Below are 14,672 nucleotides of genomic sequence, written 5' to 3' on the forward strand. Positions count from 1 at the left end.
GAGAGTGCATTTCCTGAGGGCCTTGCTACACAGCAGGGCACAGGGGGTTTGCTGACAGCAGCTGTCTTTCAGGGAACATGGGGCTTTAGCTATGGGGAAAGGAACCGTAGGGGTTCCCACAGCATATGGGACAGCACAAGAGGTGCCCCTCACTCTACCTGAAGTAGGAGTGGGGAGGCACAGGGCAAAACATCACTCATGGGGTGCTAGAGGATGTGGGAAGAAGAGATAGGCAGCTTGGCCTCTCCTACATCCCCTGTGGCAGGAGCTACCACCACATCCCGGTGGAGTAGACCCCACCAACTACAAGCCATCTTCACCCACGAGCAAGGTTACTTTCCTCCCTGATGTTGGTGGTCTTACCGTTCAGGGCAGGAAGACATAATGGCTGCATCGTGGAGGCTTTCTTTCTCTCCTTCCCCTGGTGTGCAAGGGACACAGCAGGACTTGCTAAGCGCCCTCACTTCAGTGTCATGGGCAACAAGTCATGTAATCTGCCAAGCAGTGACTGTGGTGCTATGACAATATTGCTGACTACTTCAGAAAGGGAGCTCAGCAGCACAAAGAGATGGTCTGGGGGGCAGAAGGGAAGGGTTACAATTGCTTGGGCATCGGTAACACACCCCACGCGTCTTGGAGCCATGGAAAGCATTGCAGGGGTTGCTGAGAGACACAGCAAGTCTGGTGTTCAGGACAAAGGGATGTGGGTGACTTTGCATTGCTTTGTCACATGGAAAGGACACTCCCTCCAGGTGACCATTTCAGTGGAACTCCCCTGCTCCAAATCTCCCAGGAAAGATATGAGTCCACCACATCCCTTCAGCTACGTCTTTACCCTGTATAGCATCACATTTACCCCTGGACAGCTTGGCCGGGCATCCCAGGAGGGAAGGAACACGAGGAGACTCAAGCTACAATGCACCATAAACTTTAATAAGTCTGAAGAGAGAAACAAAGCAGTGCATGCCAGAAGGGACCCGGTCCACGCTGCTACCAGGGCAGCTGACAGCCAGGCACCCCTTCACAGCAATGGGACGCGCGTCTTCCTCCCACACACATGGGGAGAGGGTGATGAGCAGGGCCCCTCTCAACTTGCTTCAGGATGAACCCCTGGCACAGCTCAGCAGGAGGCAACAGGGACTCATGATGCGGAGAAGAAAGCAGGACAAGAAGAAGACATCAGTTGGCCGTGTTTCCAGACAGCACAGGATGGCACCTTGCTTCCCTCCCTCCTTTGCAGGAGGCCACGAGGGAGCTCAACCATCTGGAAACCCTGGCCAGCAGCTCCAACCTCAGTCCGGCACCTGGCTTTGGGCTTCCTGGTCGATGCACTCACTGGACACCCGGCCCGCCTTTAGCAGGGCAGGCACCTTCTGCCGTAGTAGCGGCCACCAAGGCCAGAGAGGCTAAAGCCCCCAGAGGAGATGGGCACTCCCTCCTCACTCAGGATGCTGCCAACAGCAGCGGAGGTGGTGGATCCCACAGCAGTGTTCTGGGGGAAGGAGCTGAGGATGGGTCCAGGCAGGGTCACCACCACAGGAGAGGGCTGGATCACCACGCGGGAGTCCTGGCACTGCCTGACACAGGGCTCGTTGCAGCTGTTGGCAAGCGGGGTTGGGCCACAGGGGCGGCACAGATCGTAGCAGGACATGGCTGCGGGACGGAGGTGCACCTGGGAGAGAGGGCACGGAAAGCACAGGCAGTGTGTGAGGTGCAGCCTGACAGCGCAATCGGCAAGAGCAAAGGCACAGGCTGGGAAGCAGGAACAGCCTGCTTAGGGAGCAAGAGAGCCTTAGGAGCCATGGTCCCCAAGGTTGCCCTGTCAAGAAAGCACAAGACCTTCTCCCACCTCCCATGGTGTTCGCAAGGAGCCAAGAATCAGGAACACAACAAAGGAGCAAGGCTCTCAGCAAAAGCTACACCAAGACCAGAAGACCAAGAGGAGAACAAGAGAAAGAGAAGAGTGAGGCAAAGGGGGTTGCAGCTCACCTTGTTCACCAAGGAGGAGAAGGCAAGGGAAGCGGATGAGGAAGCCTGCTGTTGGACTGGCTTTTATACTGGTCCAGAGCGCCCCAGGCCCAGAGGCACCCCTTGCGCATGTAATGTGTTAACCAACAAGCTCATCTTGCATGCAAAGCATCACAGTTAAAGAAAAGGGGAGATTGTTTATGTTCCCTGCAACGCTGCCTTTTCATTTCCCTCTTCATGACATGCCCATTCAGCCACACAGGCTCCTTTCAAGTGACAGTATTAGAGGCCAACATATTTCCAGGGGAAATGACATGTCAGCACAGGCAGATGATGCAGCCAGTGATGAGGAGTGTCCCACCTCACCAGGCGATGGCAGCCCCTTGCCCCCCCGGGCCTCACTTTAAAGTGCTTCCTGATGAATGGGGCAGGTCTCCTCATAACCCTGAGGCTTCAGCCTGGACATCCACATGCAAGGGGCTGCACCATCTCTTGCTCTCCCTCGTGCTGTGCTCACTCACACTGTACTAGGCATCGCCTTTCTAGGCACGGCACCTCTGCTCTTGGGTTTTAGACTCTCTCTCTGAGATTGAGCTTTGCTCTCAGCAGAGGTTTGCCTGGCTCGTTTGCCATCTTCCTTCTCTCCTTCATCCCTACCTGCCTTAAGCAGCAGAGTACCAGAGGGTAAGAATGAAGGCTATTCCCCTCCCAACACTCTTTGCTGGAGACCTCTGGCAAAGGTGGAGGCACCCCAGCGACCAAGGCACATGCTGGCCAAGCGATACACGCACTTCTTCCTGCCTGTGTCTTTGCCACAACTTCTGCTCTGGCCATCCAGACTGTCGGCACACCAGGCACGACCAAGAACTTGGCAGGATTTCCACAGGACACCCAACCCGGCTCAGCAGCAAAGCAGGGTGCACAAGGCTTTGCAAGGACAGTCGGAGGAGCACGGCACAAGAGGAGCCTCCTACTCTACCTGAAGCACGACCAGAGCAGCAGGACCAAAGTATTGCCTGTGGAGGACAAGGGAGCGGGAAGGAGGGACTGAGAACAGAGCTGGTCACGTACCACTCCCTCAGTCTCCCCAGCTTCAGGCCTGCTTGGAGGGACAAAAGGAACACTGCTTGGGACCTCTCCAGGCACAGCCTGCACAGCAGCTGAGTGAGGTTTCTGGAGCATTTGCTGCACGTCTGCTCCACACTCGCTTCCCTTCAGGACACGGTGACACACACAGAAGGACTCCGCAACACCTAAGGCTTCTGACCACAAGACTGCTCCGGTGGGGGCAAAGATGCTTTTCCTGCTCCCTTCTTGACCTCCTCAGAATTTCCAGGACATGTCACCAACGCTACCTATCACTTTCACATGAGGGAGGACGACCCCTGTGTGTCCATCCCCTCCCCTACCCGTTTTACACACCCATGCTCAACCCATCCCCATTCTGCTAAAATCTAGCAGAGGGCACACATCTCCCTTTACACAGTTGCCCTGGCTGCCACGTGTCCCTTCAACTCCTTTGGGACTCCCTCCGGTTCCAGGGTTTGGAAGAAGTGCTTGGAGGAGGGAAGGGCAAGGACACATTGCAAGTGGTACCATGCGACCAGAGCCTTGCCCAGGTGGGTGCTAGCCTGCACAGAAATGTCTTCCAGCACGTCAATGGCTTGCCTCATCAACTGGGAGCCAGTATCCAACCTCACTTGTTGCTCACATGCCCCTTGGGGAGCTCCTGGCCACCCTTTCCATAGTCAGACCATACCACACACCCCTCCACTGCCCCACGTCTCTTCCAATGCCTATGGCCATTGAGGGTACTCAGCCCTACAGGCACGAGAAAGGTCCACCACTGGCCCACACTCACCCACCCTATTCTCACCCACAGCATCACATTGCCCCCTCGGCAGCTTGGCCGGGCATTCCAGGAGGGAAGGAACACGAGGAGACTCAAGCTACAATGCACCATAAACTTTAATAAGTCTGAAGAGAGAAACAAAGCAGTGCATGCCAGAAGGGACCCGGTCCACGCTGCTACCAGGGCAGCTGACAGCCAGGCACCCCTTCACAGCAATGGGACGCGCGTCTTCCTCCCACACACATGGGGAGAGGGTGATGAGCAGGGCCCCTCTCAACTTGCTTCAGGATGAACCCCTGGCACAGCTCAGCAGGAGGCAACAGGGACTCATGATGCGGAGAAGAAAGCAGGACAAGAAGAAGACATCAGTTGGCCGTGTTTCCAGACAGCACAGGATGGCACCTTGCTTCCCTCCCTCCTTTGCAGGAGGCCACGAGGGAGCTCAACCATCTGGAAACCCTGGCCAGCAGCTCCAACCTCAGTCCGGCACCTGGCTTTGGGCTTCCTGGTCGATGCACTCACTGGACACCCGGCCCGCCTTTAGCAGGGCAGGCACCTTCTGCCGTAGTAGCGGCCACCAAGGCCAGAGAGGCTAAAGCCCCCAGAGGAGATGGGCACTCCCTCCTCACTCAGGATGCTGCCAACAGCAGCGGAGGTGGTGGATCCCACAGCAGTGTTCTGGGGGAAGGAGCTGAGGATGGGTCCAGGCAGGGTCACCACCACAGGAGAGGGCTGGATCACCACGCGGGAGTCCTGGCACTGCCTGACACAGGGCTCGTTGCAGCTGTTGGCAAGCGGGGTTGGGCCACAGGGGCGGCACAGATCGTAGCAGGACATGGCTGCGGGACGGAGGTGCACCTGGGAGAGAGGGCACGGAAAGCACAGGCAGTGTGTGAGGTGCAGCCTGACAGCGCAATCGGCAAGAGCAAAGGCACAGGCTGGGAAGCAGGAACAGCCTGCTTAGGGAGCAAGAGAGCCTTAGGAGCCGTGGTCCCCAAGGTTGCCCTGTCAAGAAAGCACAAGACCTTCTCCCACCTCCCATGGTGTTCGCAAGGAGCCAAGAATCAGGAACACAACAAAGGAGCAAGGCTCTCAGCAAAAGCTACACCAAGACCAGAAGACCAAGAGGAGAACAAGAGAAAGAGAAGAGTGAGGCAAAGGGGGTTGCAGCTCACCTTGTTCACCAAGGAGGAGAAGGCAAGGGAAGCGGATGAGGAAGCCTGCTGTTGGACTGGCTTTTATACTGGTCCAGAGCGCCCCAGGCCCAGAGGCACCCCTTGCGCATGTAATGTGTTAACCAACAAGCTCATCTTGCATGCAAAGCATCACAGTTAAGGAAATGGGAACGCCGCTTATGTTCCCTGCAACGCTGCCTTTTCATTTCCCTCTTCATGACACGCCCATTCAGCCACACAGGCTCCTTTCAAGTGACAGTATTAGAGGCCACGATTTTTCCAGGGAAATGACACAGAAATAAAAGAATGATCCCAATGCACAGTACCTGAGCAAGGAAAATGCAGAGGCAGTAGACAGGTGCAGCCCAGGGTCCAGCTCAACTGTCAGGTTCATGGGGATGAAGCAGGACTGACATCAAGCAGGGCAGTCATCCCACACGTCAGGAGCAGACCCAATGACGGTAACCCGGGTCAACAGAGCCCACTGATTGCTGACCAGAGCCACAACGACCAGACAGACCCAAGGAGAGGCTGGGAAATCAGTGGACAACTTAGGGTCTGCATCAAGGGGGCTCACAGTCAGGCATAAACCAATCTGCAAAAGAACGGCAGGCTTACAGTCCTGCCACCAAGCTGAAGAAAGGACTAAGGGCTCAGGACAGAGCTTAAATAGAGCCCTGGGTCAAAGGGAAGAGGGAGGAGTGAGAGACCCCAGGTGAGGCTCATCAGGGCCATTGGGCCTGTTGTTACTGCACTCAGGCCACTGATGTGCAAGAAGAGGAAATCTCCTGTGCACCTGGGACACAGGACACCAGCTCCATCTATCACAACAATGCGGGGAAGGACTTGTTCCTTCAAGAAAGGAAGCTTCCATTCATTTTATAAGTGCAACATCTGCCTTTTCTGCTAAGGGTCCTTTGAGTCACATCCCTGCCCCAGAAAATCCACACCTAGAGTCTCCTCCCAGACCTTGATACTCCCACAGCCAGCGCCTATGGCGAGGGTCTGTCCAAAGGCTCCAATGCCCTGCCACACCCTGCTCTCTCGGATCACGTGCTGCAGATGCTGCCTGCCCTCTCTGGTATCATAGTTTCACCCCACTGTGCTTCTGCTGTCTGCTCAGCATGGCTCATGAATGTCGATGGAGAGTGCATTTCCTGAGGGCCTTGCTACACAGCAGGGCACAGGGGGTTTGCTGACAGCAGCTGTCTTTCAGGGAACATGGGGCTTTAGCTATGGGGAAAGGAACCGTAGGGGTTCCCACAGCATATGGGACAGCACAAGAGGTGCCCCTCACTCTACCTGAAGTAGGAGTGGGGAGGCACAGGGCAAAACATCACTCATGGGGTGCTAGAGGATGTGGGAAGAAGAGATAGGCAGCTTGGCCTCTCCTACATCCCCTGTGGCAGGAGCTACCACCACATCCCGGTGGAGTAGACCCCACCAACTACAAGCCATCTTCACCCACGAGCAAGGTTACTTTCCTCCCTGATGTTGGTGGTCTTACCGTTCAGGGCAGGAAGACATAATGGCTGCATCGTGGAGGCTTTCTTTCTCTCCTTCCCCTGGTGTGCAAGGGACACAGCAGGACTTGCTAAGCGCCCTCACTTCAGTGTCATGGGCAACAAGTCATGTAATCTGCCAAGCAGTGACTGTGGTGCTATGACAATATTGCTGACTACTTCAGAAAGGGAGCTCAGCAGCACAAAGAGATGGTCTGGGGGGCAGAAGGGAAGGGTTACAATTGCTTGGGCATCGGTAACACACCCCACGCGTCTTGGAGCCATGGAAAGCATTGCAGGGGTTGCTGAGAGACACAGCAAGTCTGGTGTTCAGGACAAAGGGATGTGGGTGACTTTGCATTGCTTTGTCACATGGAAAGGACACTCCCCTCCAGGTGACCATTTCAGTGGAACTCCCCTGCTCCAAATCCCCCAGGAAAGATATGAGTCCACCACATCCCTTCAGCTACGTCTTTACCCTGTATAGCATCACATTTACCCCTGGACAGCTTGGCCGGGCATCCCAGGAGGGAAGGAACACGAGGAGACTCAAGCTACAATGCACCATAAACTTTAATAAGTCTGAAGAGAGAAACAAAGCAGTGCATGCCAGAAGGGACCCGGTCCACGCTGCTACCAGGGCAGCTGACAGCCAGGCACCCCTTCACAGCAATGGGACGCGCGTCTTCCTCCCACACACATGGGGAGAGGGTGATGAGCAGGGCCCCTCTCAACTTGCTTCAGGATGAACCCCTGGCACAGCTCAGCAGGAGGCAACAGGGACTCATGATGCGGAGAAGAAAGCAGGACAAGAAGAAGACATCAGTTGGCCGTGTTTCCAGACAGCACAGGATGGCACCTTGCTTCCCTCCCTCCTTTGCAGGAGGCCACGAGGGAGCTCAACCATCTGGAAACCCTGGCCAGCAGCTCCAACCTCAGTCCGGCACCTGGCTTTGGGCTTCCTGGTCGATGCACTCACTGGACACCCGGCCCGCCTTTAGCAGGGCAGGCACCTTCTGCCGTAGTAGCGGCCACCAAGGCCAGAGAGGCTAAAGCCCCCAGAGGAGATGGGCACTCCCTCCTCACTCAGGATGCTGCCAACAGCAGCGGAGGTGGTGGATCCCACAGCAGTGTTCTGGGGGAAGGAGCTGAGGATGGGTCCAGGCAGGGTCACCACCACAGGAGAGGGCTGGATCACCACGCGGGAGTCCTGGCACTGCCTGACACAGGGCTCGTTGCAGCTGTTGGCAAGCGGGGTTGGGCCACAGGGCGGCACAGATCGTAGCAGGACATGGCTGCGGGACGGAGGTGCACCTGGGAGAGAGGGCACGGAAAGCACAGGCAGTGTGTGAGGTGCAGCCTGACAGCGCAATCGGCAAGAGCAAAGGCACAGGCTGGGAAGCAGGAACAGCCTGCTTAGGGAGCAAGAGAGCCTTAGGAGCCGTGGTCCCCAAGGTTGCCCTGTCAAGAAAGCACAAGACCTTCTCCCACCTCCCATGGTGTTCGCAAGGAGCCAAGAATCAGGAACACAACAAAGGAGCAAGGCTCTCAGCAAAAGCTACACCAAGACCAGAAGACCAAGAGGAGAACAAGAGAAAGAGAAGAGTGAGGCAAGGGGGTTGCAGCTCACCTTGTTCACCAAGGAGGAGAAGGCAAGGGAAGCGGATGAGGAAGCCTGCTGTTGGACTGGCTTTTATACTGGTCCAGAGCGCCCCAGGCCCAGAGGCACCCCTTGCGCATGTAATGTGTTTACCAACAAGCTCATCTTGCATGCAAAGCATCACAGTTAAAGAAAAGGGGAGATTGTTTATGTTCCCTGCAACGCTGCCTTTTCATTTCCCTCTTCATGACATGCCCATTCAGCCACACAGGCTCCTTTCAAGTGACAGTATTAGAGGCCAACATATTTCCAGGGGAAATGACATGTCAGCACAGGCAGATGATGCAGCCAGTGATGAGGAGTGTCCCACCTCACCAGGTGATGGCAGCCCCTTGCCCCCCCGGGCCTCACTTTAAAGTGCTTCCTGATGAATGGGGCAGGTCTCCTCATAACCCTGAGGCTTCAGCCTGGACATCCACATGCAAGGGGCTGCACCATCTCTTGCTCTCCCTCGTGCTGTGCTCACTCACACTGTACTAGGCATCGCCTTTCTAGGCACGGCACCTCTGCTCTTGGGTTTTAGACTCTCTCTCTGAGATTGAGCTTTGCTCTCAGCAGAGGTTTGCCTGGCTCGTTTGCCATCTTCCTTCTCTCCTTCATCCCTACCTGCCTTAAGCAGCAGAGTACCAGAGGGTAAGAATGAAGGCTATTCCCCTCCCAACACTCTTTGCTGGAGACCTCTGGCAAAGGTGGAGGCACCCCAGCGACCAAGGCACATGCTGGCCAAGCGATACACGCACTTCTTCCTGCCTGTGTCTTTGCCACAACTTCTGCTCTGGCCATCCAGACTGTCGGCACACCAGGCACGACCAAGAACTTGGCAGGATTTCCACAGGACACCCAACCCGGCTCAGCAGCAAAGCAGGGTGCACAAGGCTTTGCAAGGACAGTCGGAGGAGCACGGCACAAGAGGAGCCTCCTACTCTACCTGAAGCACGACCAGAGCAGCAGGACCAAAGTATTGCCTGTGGAGGACAAGGGAGCGGGAAGGAGGGACTGAGAACAGAGCTGGTCACGTACCACTCCCTCAGTCTCCCCAGCTTCAGGCCTGCTTGGAGGGACAAAAGGAACACTGCTTGGGACCTCTCCAGGCACAGCCTGCACAGCAGCTGAGTGAGGTTTCTGGAGCATTTGCTGCACGTCTGCTCCACACTCGCTTCCCTTCAGGACACGGTGACACACACAGAAGGACTCCGCAACACCTAAGGCTTCTGACCACAAGACTGCTCCGGTGGGGGCAAAGATGCTTTTCCTGCTCCCTTCTTGACCTCCTCAGAATTTCCAGGACATGTCACCAACGCTACCTATCACTTTCACATGAGGGAGGACGACCCCTGTGTGTCCATCCCCTCCCCTACCCGTTTTACACACCCATGCTCAACCCATCCCCATTCTGCTAAAATCTAGCAGAGGGCACACATCTCCCTTTACACAGTTGCCCTGGCTGCCACGTGTCCCTTCAACTCCTTTGGGACTCCCTCCGGTTCCAGGGTTTGGAAGAAGTGCTTGGAGGAGGGAAGGGCAAGGACACATTGCAAGTGGTACCATGCGACCAGAGCCTTGCCCAGGTGGGTGCTAGCCTGCACAGAAATGTCGTCCAGCACGTCAATGGCTTGCCTCATCAACTGGGAGCCAGTATCCAACTTCACTTGATGCTCACATGTCCCTTTGGGGAGCTCCTGGCCACGCTTTCCATAGTCAGACCATACCACACACCCCTCCACTGCCCCACGTCTCTTCCAATGCCTATGGCCATTGAGGGTACTCAGCCCTACAGGCACGAGAAAGGTCCACCACTGGCCCACACTCACCCACCCTATTCCCACCCACGGCATCACATTGCCCCCTTGACATCTTGGCTGGGCGTCCCAGGAGGGAAGGAACACGAGGAGACTCAAGCTACAATGCACCATAAACTTTAATAAGTCTGAAGAGAGAAACAAAGCAGTGCATGCCAGAAGGGACCCGGTCCACGCTGCTACCAGGGCAGCTGACAGCCAGGCACCCCTTCACAGCAATGGGACGCGCGTCTTCCTCCCACACACATGGGGAGAGGGTGATGAGCAGGGCCCCTCTCAACTTGCTTCAGGATGAACCCCTGGCACAGCTCAGCAGGAGGCAACAGGGACTCATGATGCGGAGAAGAAAGCAGGACAAGAAGAAGACATCAGTTGGCCGTGTTTCCAGACAGCACAGGATGGCACCTTGCTTCCCTCCCTCCTTTGCAGGAGGCCACGAGGGAGCTCAACCATCTGGAAACCCTGGCCAGCAGCTCCAACCTCAGTCTGGCACCTGGCTTTGGGCTTCCTGGTCGATGCACTCACTGGACACCCGGCCCGCCTTTAGCAGGGCAGGCACCTTCTGCCGTAGTAGCGGCCACCAAGGCCAGAGAGGCTAAAGCCCCCAGAGGAGATGGGCACTCCCTCCTCACTCAGGATGCTGCCAACAGCAGCGGAGGTGGTGGATCCCACAGCAGTGTTCTGGGGGAAGGAGCTGAGGATGGGTCCAGGCAGGGTCACCACCACAGGAGAGGGCTGGATCACCACGCGGGAGTCCTGGCACTGCCTGACACAGGGCTCGTTGCAGCTGTTGGCAAGCGGGGTTGGGCCACAGGGGCGGCACAGATCGTAGCAGGACATGGCTGCGGGACGGAGGTGCACCTGGGAGAGAGGGCACGGAAAGCACAGGCAGTGTGTGAGGTGCAGCCTGACAGCGCAATCGGCAAGAGCAAAGGCACAGGCTGGGAAGCAGGAACAGCCTGCTTAGGGAGCAAGAGAGCCTTAGGAGCCGTGGTCCCCAAGGTTGCCCTGTCAAGAAAGCACAAGACCTTCTCCCACCTCCCATGGTGTTCGCAAGGAGCCAAGAATCAGGAACACAACAAAGGAGCAAGGCTCTCAGCAAAAGCTACACCAAGACCAGAAGACCAAGAGGAGAACAAGAGAAAGAGAAGAGTGAGGCAAAGGGGGTTGCAGCTCACCTTGTTCACCAAGGAGGAGAAGGCAAGGGAAGCGGATGAGGAAGCCTGCTGTTGGACTGGCTTTTATACTGGTCCAGAGCGCCCCAGGCCCAGAGGCACCCCTTGCGCATGTAATGTGTTTACCAACAAGCTCATCTTGCATGCAAAGCATCACAGTTAAAGAAAAGGGGAGATTGTTTATGTTCCCTGCAACGCTGCCTTTTCATTTCCCTCTTCATGACATGCCCATTCAGCCACACAGGCTCCTTTCAAGTGACAGTATTAGAGGCCAACATATTTCCAGGGGAAATGACATGTCAGCACAGGCAGATGATGCAGCCAGTGATGAGGAGTGTCCCACCTCACCAGGTGATGGCAGCCCCTTGCCCCCCCGGGCCTCACTTTAAAGTGCTTCCTGATGAATGGGGCAGGTCTCCTCATAACCCTGAGGCTTCAGCCTGGACATCCACATGCAAGGGGCTGCACCATCTCTTGCTCTCCCTCGTGCTGTGCTCACTCACACTGTACTAGGCATCGCCTTTCTAGGCACGGCACCTCTGCTCTTGGGTTTTAGACTCTCTCTCTGAGATTGAGCTTTGCTCTCAGCAGAGGTTTGCCTGGCTCGTTTGCCATCTTCCTTCTCTCCTTCATCCCTACCTGCCTTAAGCAGCAGAGTACCAGAGGGTAAGAATGAAGGCTATTCCCCTCCCAACACTCTTTGCTGGAGACCTCTGGCAAAGGTGGAGGCACCCCAGCGACCAAGGCACATGCTGGCCAAGCGATACACGCACTTCTTCCTGCCTGTGTCTTTGCCACAACTTCTGCTCTGGCCATCCAGACTGTCGGCACACCAGGCACGACCAAGAACTTGGCAGGATTTCCACAGGACACCCAACCCGGCTCAGCAGCAAAGCAGGGTGCACAAGGCTTTGCAAGGACAGTCGGAGGAGCACGGCACAAGAGGAGCCTCCTACTCTACCTGAAGCACGACCAGAGCAGCAGGACCAAAGTATTGCCTGTGGAGGACAAGGGAGCGGGAAGGAGGGACTGAGAACAGAGCTGGTCACGTACCACTCCCTCAGTCTCCCCAGCTTCAGGCCTGCTTGGAGGGACAAAAGGAACACTGCTTGGGACCTCTCCAGGCACAGCCTGCACAGCAGCTGAGTGAGGTTTCTGGAGCATTTGCTGCACGTCTGCTCCACACTCGCTTCCCTTCAGGACACGGTGACACACACAGAAGGACTCCGCAACACCTAAGGCTTCTGACCACAAGACTGCTCCGGTGGGGGCAAAGATGCTTTTCCTGCTCCCTTCTTGACCTCCTCAGAATTTCCAGGACATGTCACCAACGCTACCTATCACTTTCACATGAGGGAGGACGACCCCTGTGTGTCCATCCCCCTCCCCTACCCGTTTTACACACCCATGCTCAACCCATCCCCATTCTGCTAAAATCTAGCAGAGGGCACACATCTCCCTTTACACAGTTGCCCTGGCTGCCACGTGTCCCTTCAACTCCTTTGGGACTCCCTCCGGTTCCAGGGTTTGGAAGAAGTGCTTGGAGGAGGGAAGGGCAAGGACACATTGCAAGTGGTACCATGCGACCAGAGCCTTGCCCAGGTGGGTGCTAGCCTGCACAGAAATGTCTTCCAGCACGTCAATGGCTTGCCTCATCAACTGGGAGCCAGTATCCAACCTCACTTGTTGCTCACATGCCCCTTGGGGGAGCTCCTGGCCACCCTTTCCATAGTCAGACCATACCACACACCCCTCCACTGCCCCACGTCTCTTCCAATGCCTATGGCCATTGAGGGTACTCAGCCCTACAGGCACGAGAAAGGTCCACCACTGGCCCACACTCACCCACCCTATTCCCACCCACGGCATCACATTACCCGCTCGGCAGCTTGGCCGGGCATTCCAGGAGGGAAGGAACACGAGGAGACTCAAGCTACAATGCACCATAAACTTTAATAAGTCTGAAGAGAGAAACAAAGCAGTGCATGCCAGAAGGGACCCGGTCCACGCTGCTACCAGGGCAGCTGACAGCCAGGCACCCCTTCACAGCAATGGGACGCGCGTCTTCCTCCCACACACATGGGGAGAGGGTGATGAGCAGGGCCCCTCTCAACTTGCTTCAGGATGAACCCCTGGCACAGCTCAGCAGGAGGCAACAGGGACTCATGATGCGGAGAAGAAAGCAGGACAAGAAGAAGACATCAGTTGGCCGTGTTTCCAGACAGCACAGGATGGCACCTTGCTTCCCTCCCTCCTTTGCAGGAGGCCACGAGGGAGCTCAACCATCTGGAAACCCTGGCCAGCAGCTCCAACCTCAGTCCGGCACCTGGCTTTGGGCTTCCTGGTCGATGCACTCACTGGACACCCGGCCCGCCTTTAGCAGGGCAGGCACCTTCTGCCGTAGTAGCGGCCACCAAGGCCAGAGAGGCTAAAGCCCCCAGAGGAGATGGGCACTCCCTCCTCACTCAGGATGCTGCCAACAGCAGCGGAGGTGGTGGATCCCACAGCAGTGTTCTGGGGGAAGGAGCTGAGGATGGGTCCAGGCAGGGTCACCACCACAGGAGAGGGCTGGATCACCACGCGGGAGTCCTGGCACTGCCTGACACAGGGCTCGTTGCAGCTGTTGGCAAGCGGGGTTGGGCCACAGGGGCGGCACAGATCGTAGCAGGACATGGCTGCGGGACGGAGGTGCACCTGGGAGAGAGGGCACAGAAAGCACAGGCAGTGTGTGAGGTGCAGCCTGACAGCGCAATCGGCAAGAGCAAAGGCACAGGCTGGGAAGCAGGAACAGCCTGCTTAGGGAGCAAGAGAGCCTTAGGAGCCGTGGTCCCCAAGGTTGCCCTGTCAAGAAAGCACAAGACCTTCTCCCACCTCCCATGGTGTTCGCAAGGAGCCAAGAATCAGGAACACAACAAAGGAGCAAGGCTCTCAGCAAAAGCTACACCAAGACCAGAAGACCAAGAGGAGAACAAGAGAAAGAGAAGAGTGAGGCAAAGGGGTTGCAGCTCACCTTGTTCACCAAGGAGGAGAAGGCAAGGGAAGCGGATGAGGAAGCCTGCTGTTGGACTGGCTTTTATACTGGTCCAGAGCGCCCCAGGCCCAGAGGCACCCCTTGCGCATGTAATGTGTTTACCAACAAGCTCATCTTGCATGCAAAGCATCACAGTTAAAGAAAAGGGGAGATTGTTTATGTTCCCTGCAACGCTGCCTTTTCATTTCCCTCTTCATGACATGCCCATTCAGCCACACAGGCTCCTTTCAAGTGACAGTATTAGAGGCCAACATATTTCCAGGGGAAATGACATGTCAGCACAGGCAGATGATGCAGCCAGTGATGAGGAGTGTCCCACCTCACCAGGTGATGGCAGCCCCTTGCCCCCCCGGGCCTCACTTTAAAGTGCTTCCTGATGAATGGGGCAGGTCTCCTCATAACCCTGAGGCTTCAGCCTGGACATCCACATGCAAGGGGCTGCACCATCTCTTGCTCTCCCTCGTGCTGTGCTCACTCACACTGTACTAGGCATCGCCTTTCTAGGCACGG

The 14,672-nt window shown here is 56.4% G+C and overlaps 5 pseudogenes; all 5 read right to left on the reverse strand.

The window, feature by feature from the left end:
• Window positions 1–1,354: 1,354 nt before the first annotated feature.
• LOC140646063 (feather beta keratin-like) lies at window positions 1,355–2,099 on the reverse strand (annotated as a pseudogene).
• A 2,261-nt stretch (window positions 2,100–4,360) lies between these two features.
• LOC140646064 (feather beta keratin-like) lies at window positions 4,361–5,105 on the reverse strand (annotated as a pseudogene).
• A 2,389-nt stretch (window positions 5,106–7,494) lies between these two features.
• LOC140646068 (feather beta keratin-like) lies at window positions 7,495–8,237 on the reverse strand (annotated as a pseudogene).
• A 2,262-nt stretch (window positions 8,238–10,499) lies between these two features.
• On the reverse strand, window positions 10,500–11,244 carry LOC140646067 (feather beta keratin-like; annotated as a pseudogene).
• A 2,263-nt stretch (window positions 11,245–13,507) lies between these two features.
• LOC140646066 (feather beta keratin-like) lies at window positions 13,508–14,251 on the reverse strand (annotated as a pseudogene).
• Window positions 14,252–14,672: the final 421 nt, after the last annotated feature.

The sequence above is a fragment of the Ciconia boyciana genome, unplaced genomic scaffold (genome assembly GCF_034638445.1).
Source record: "Ciconia boyciana unplaced genomic scaffold, ASM3463844v1 HiC_scaffold_143, whole genome shotgun sequence".
In the NCBI taxonomy this organism is placed as follows: domain Eukaryota; kingdom Metazoa; phylum Chordata; class Aves; order Ciconiiformes; family Ciconiidae; genus Ciconia; species Ciconia boyciana.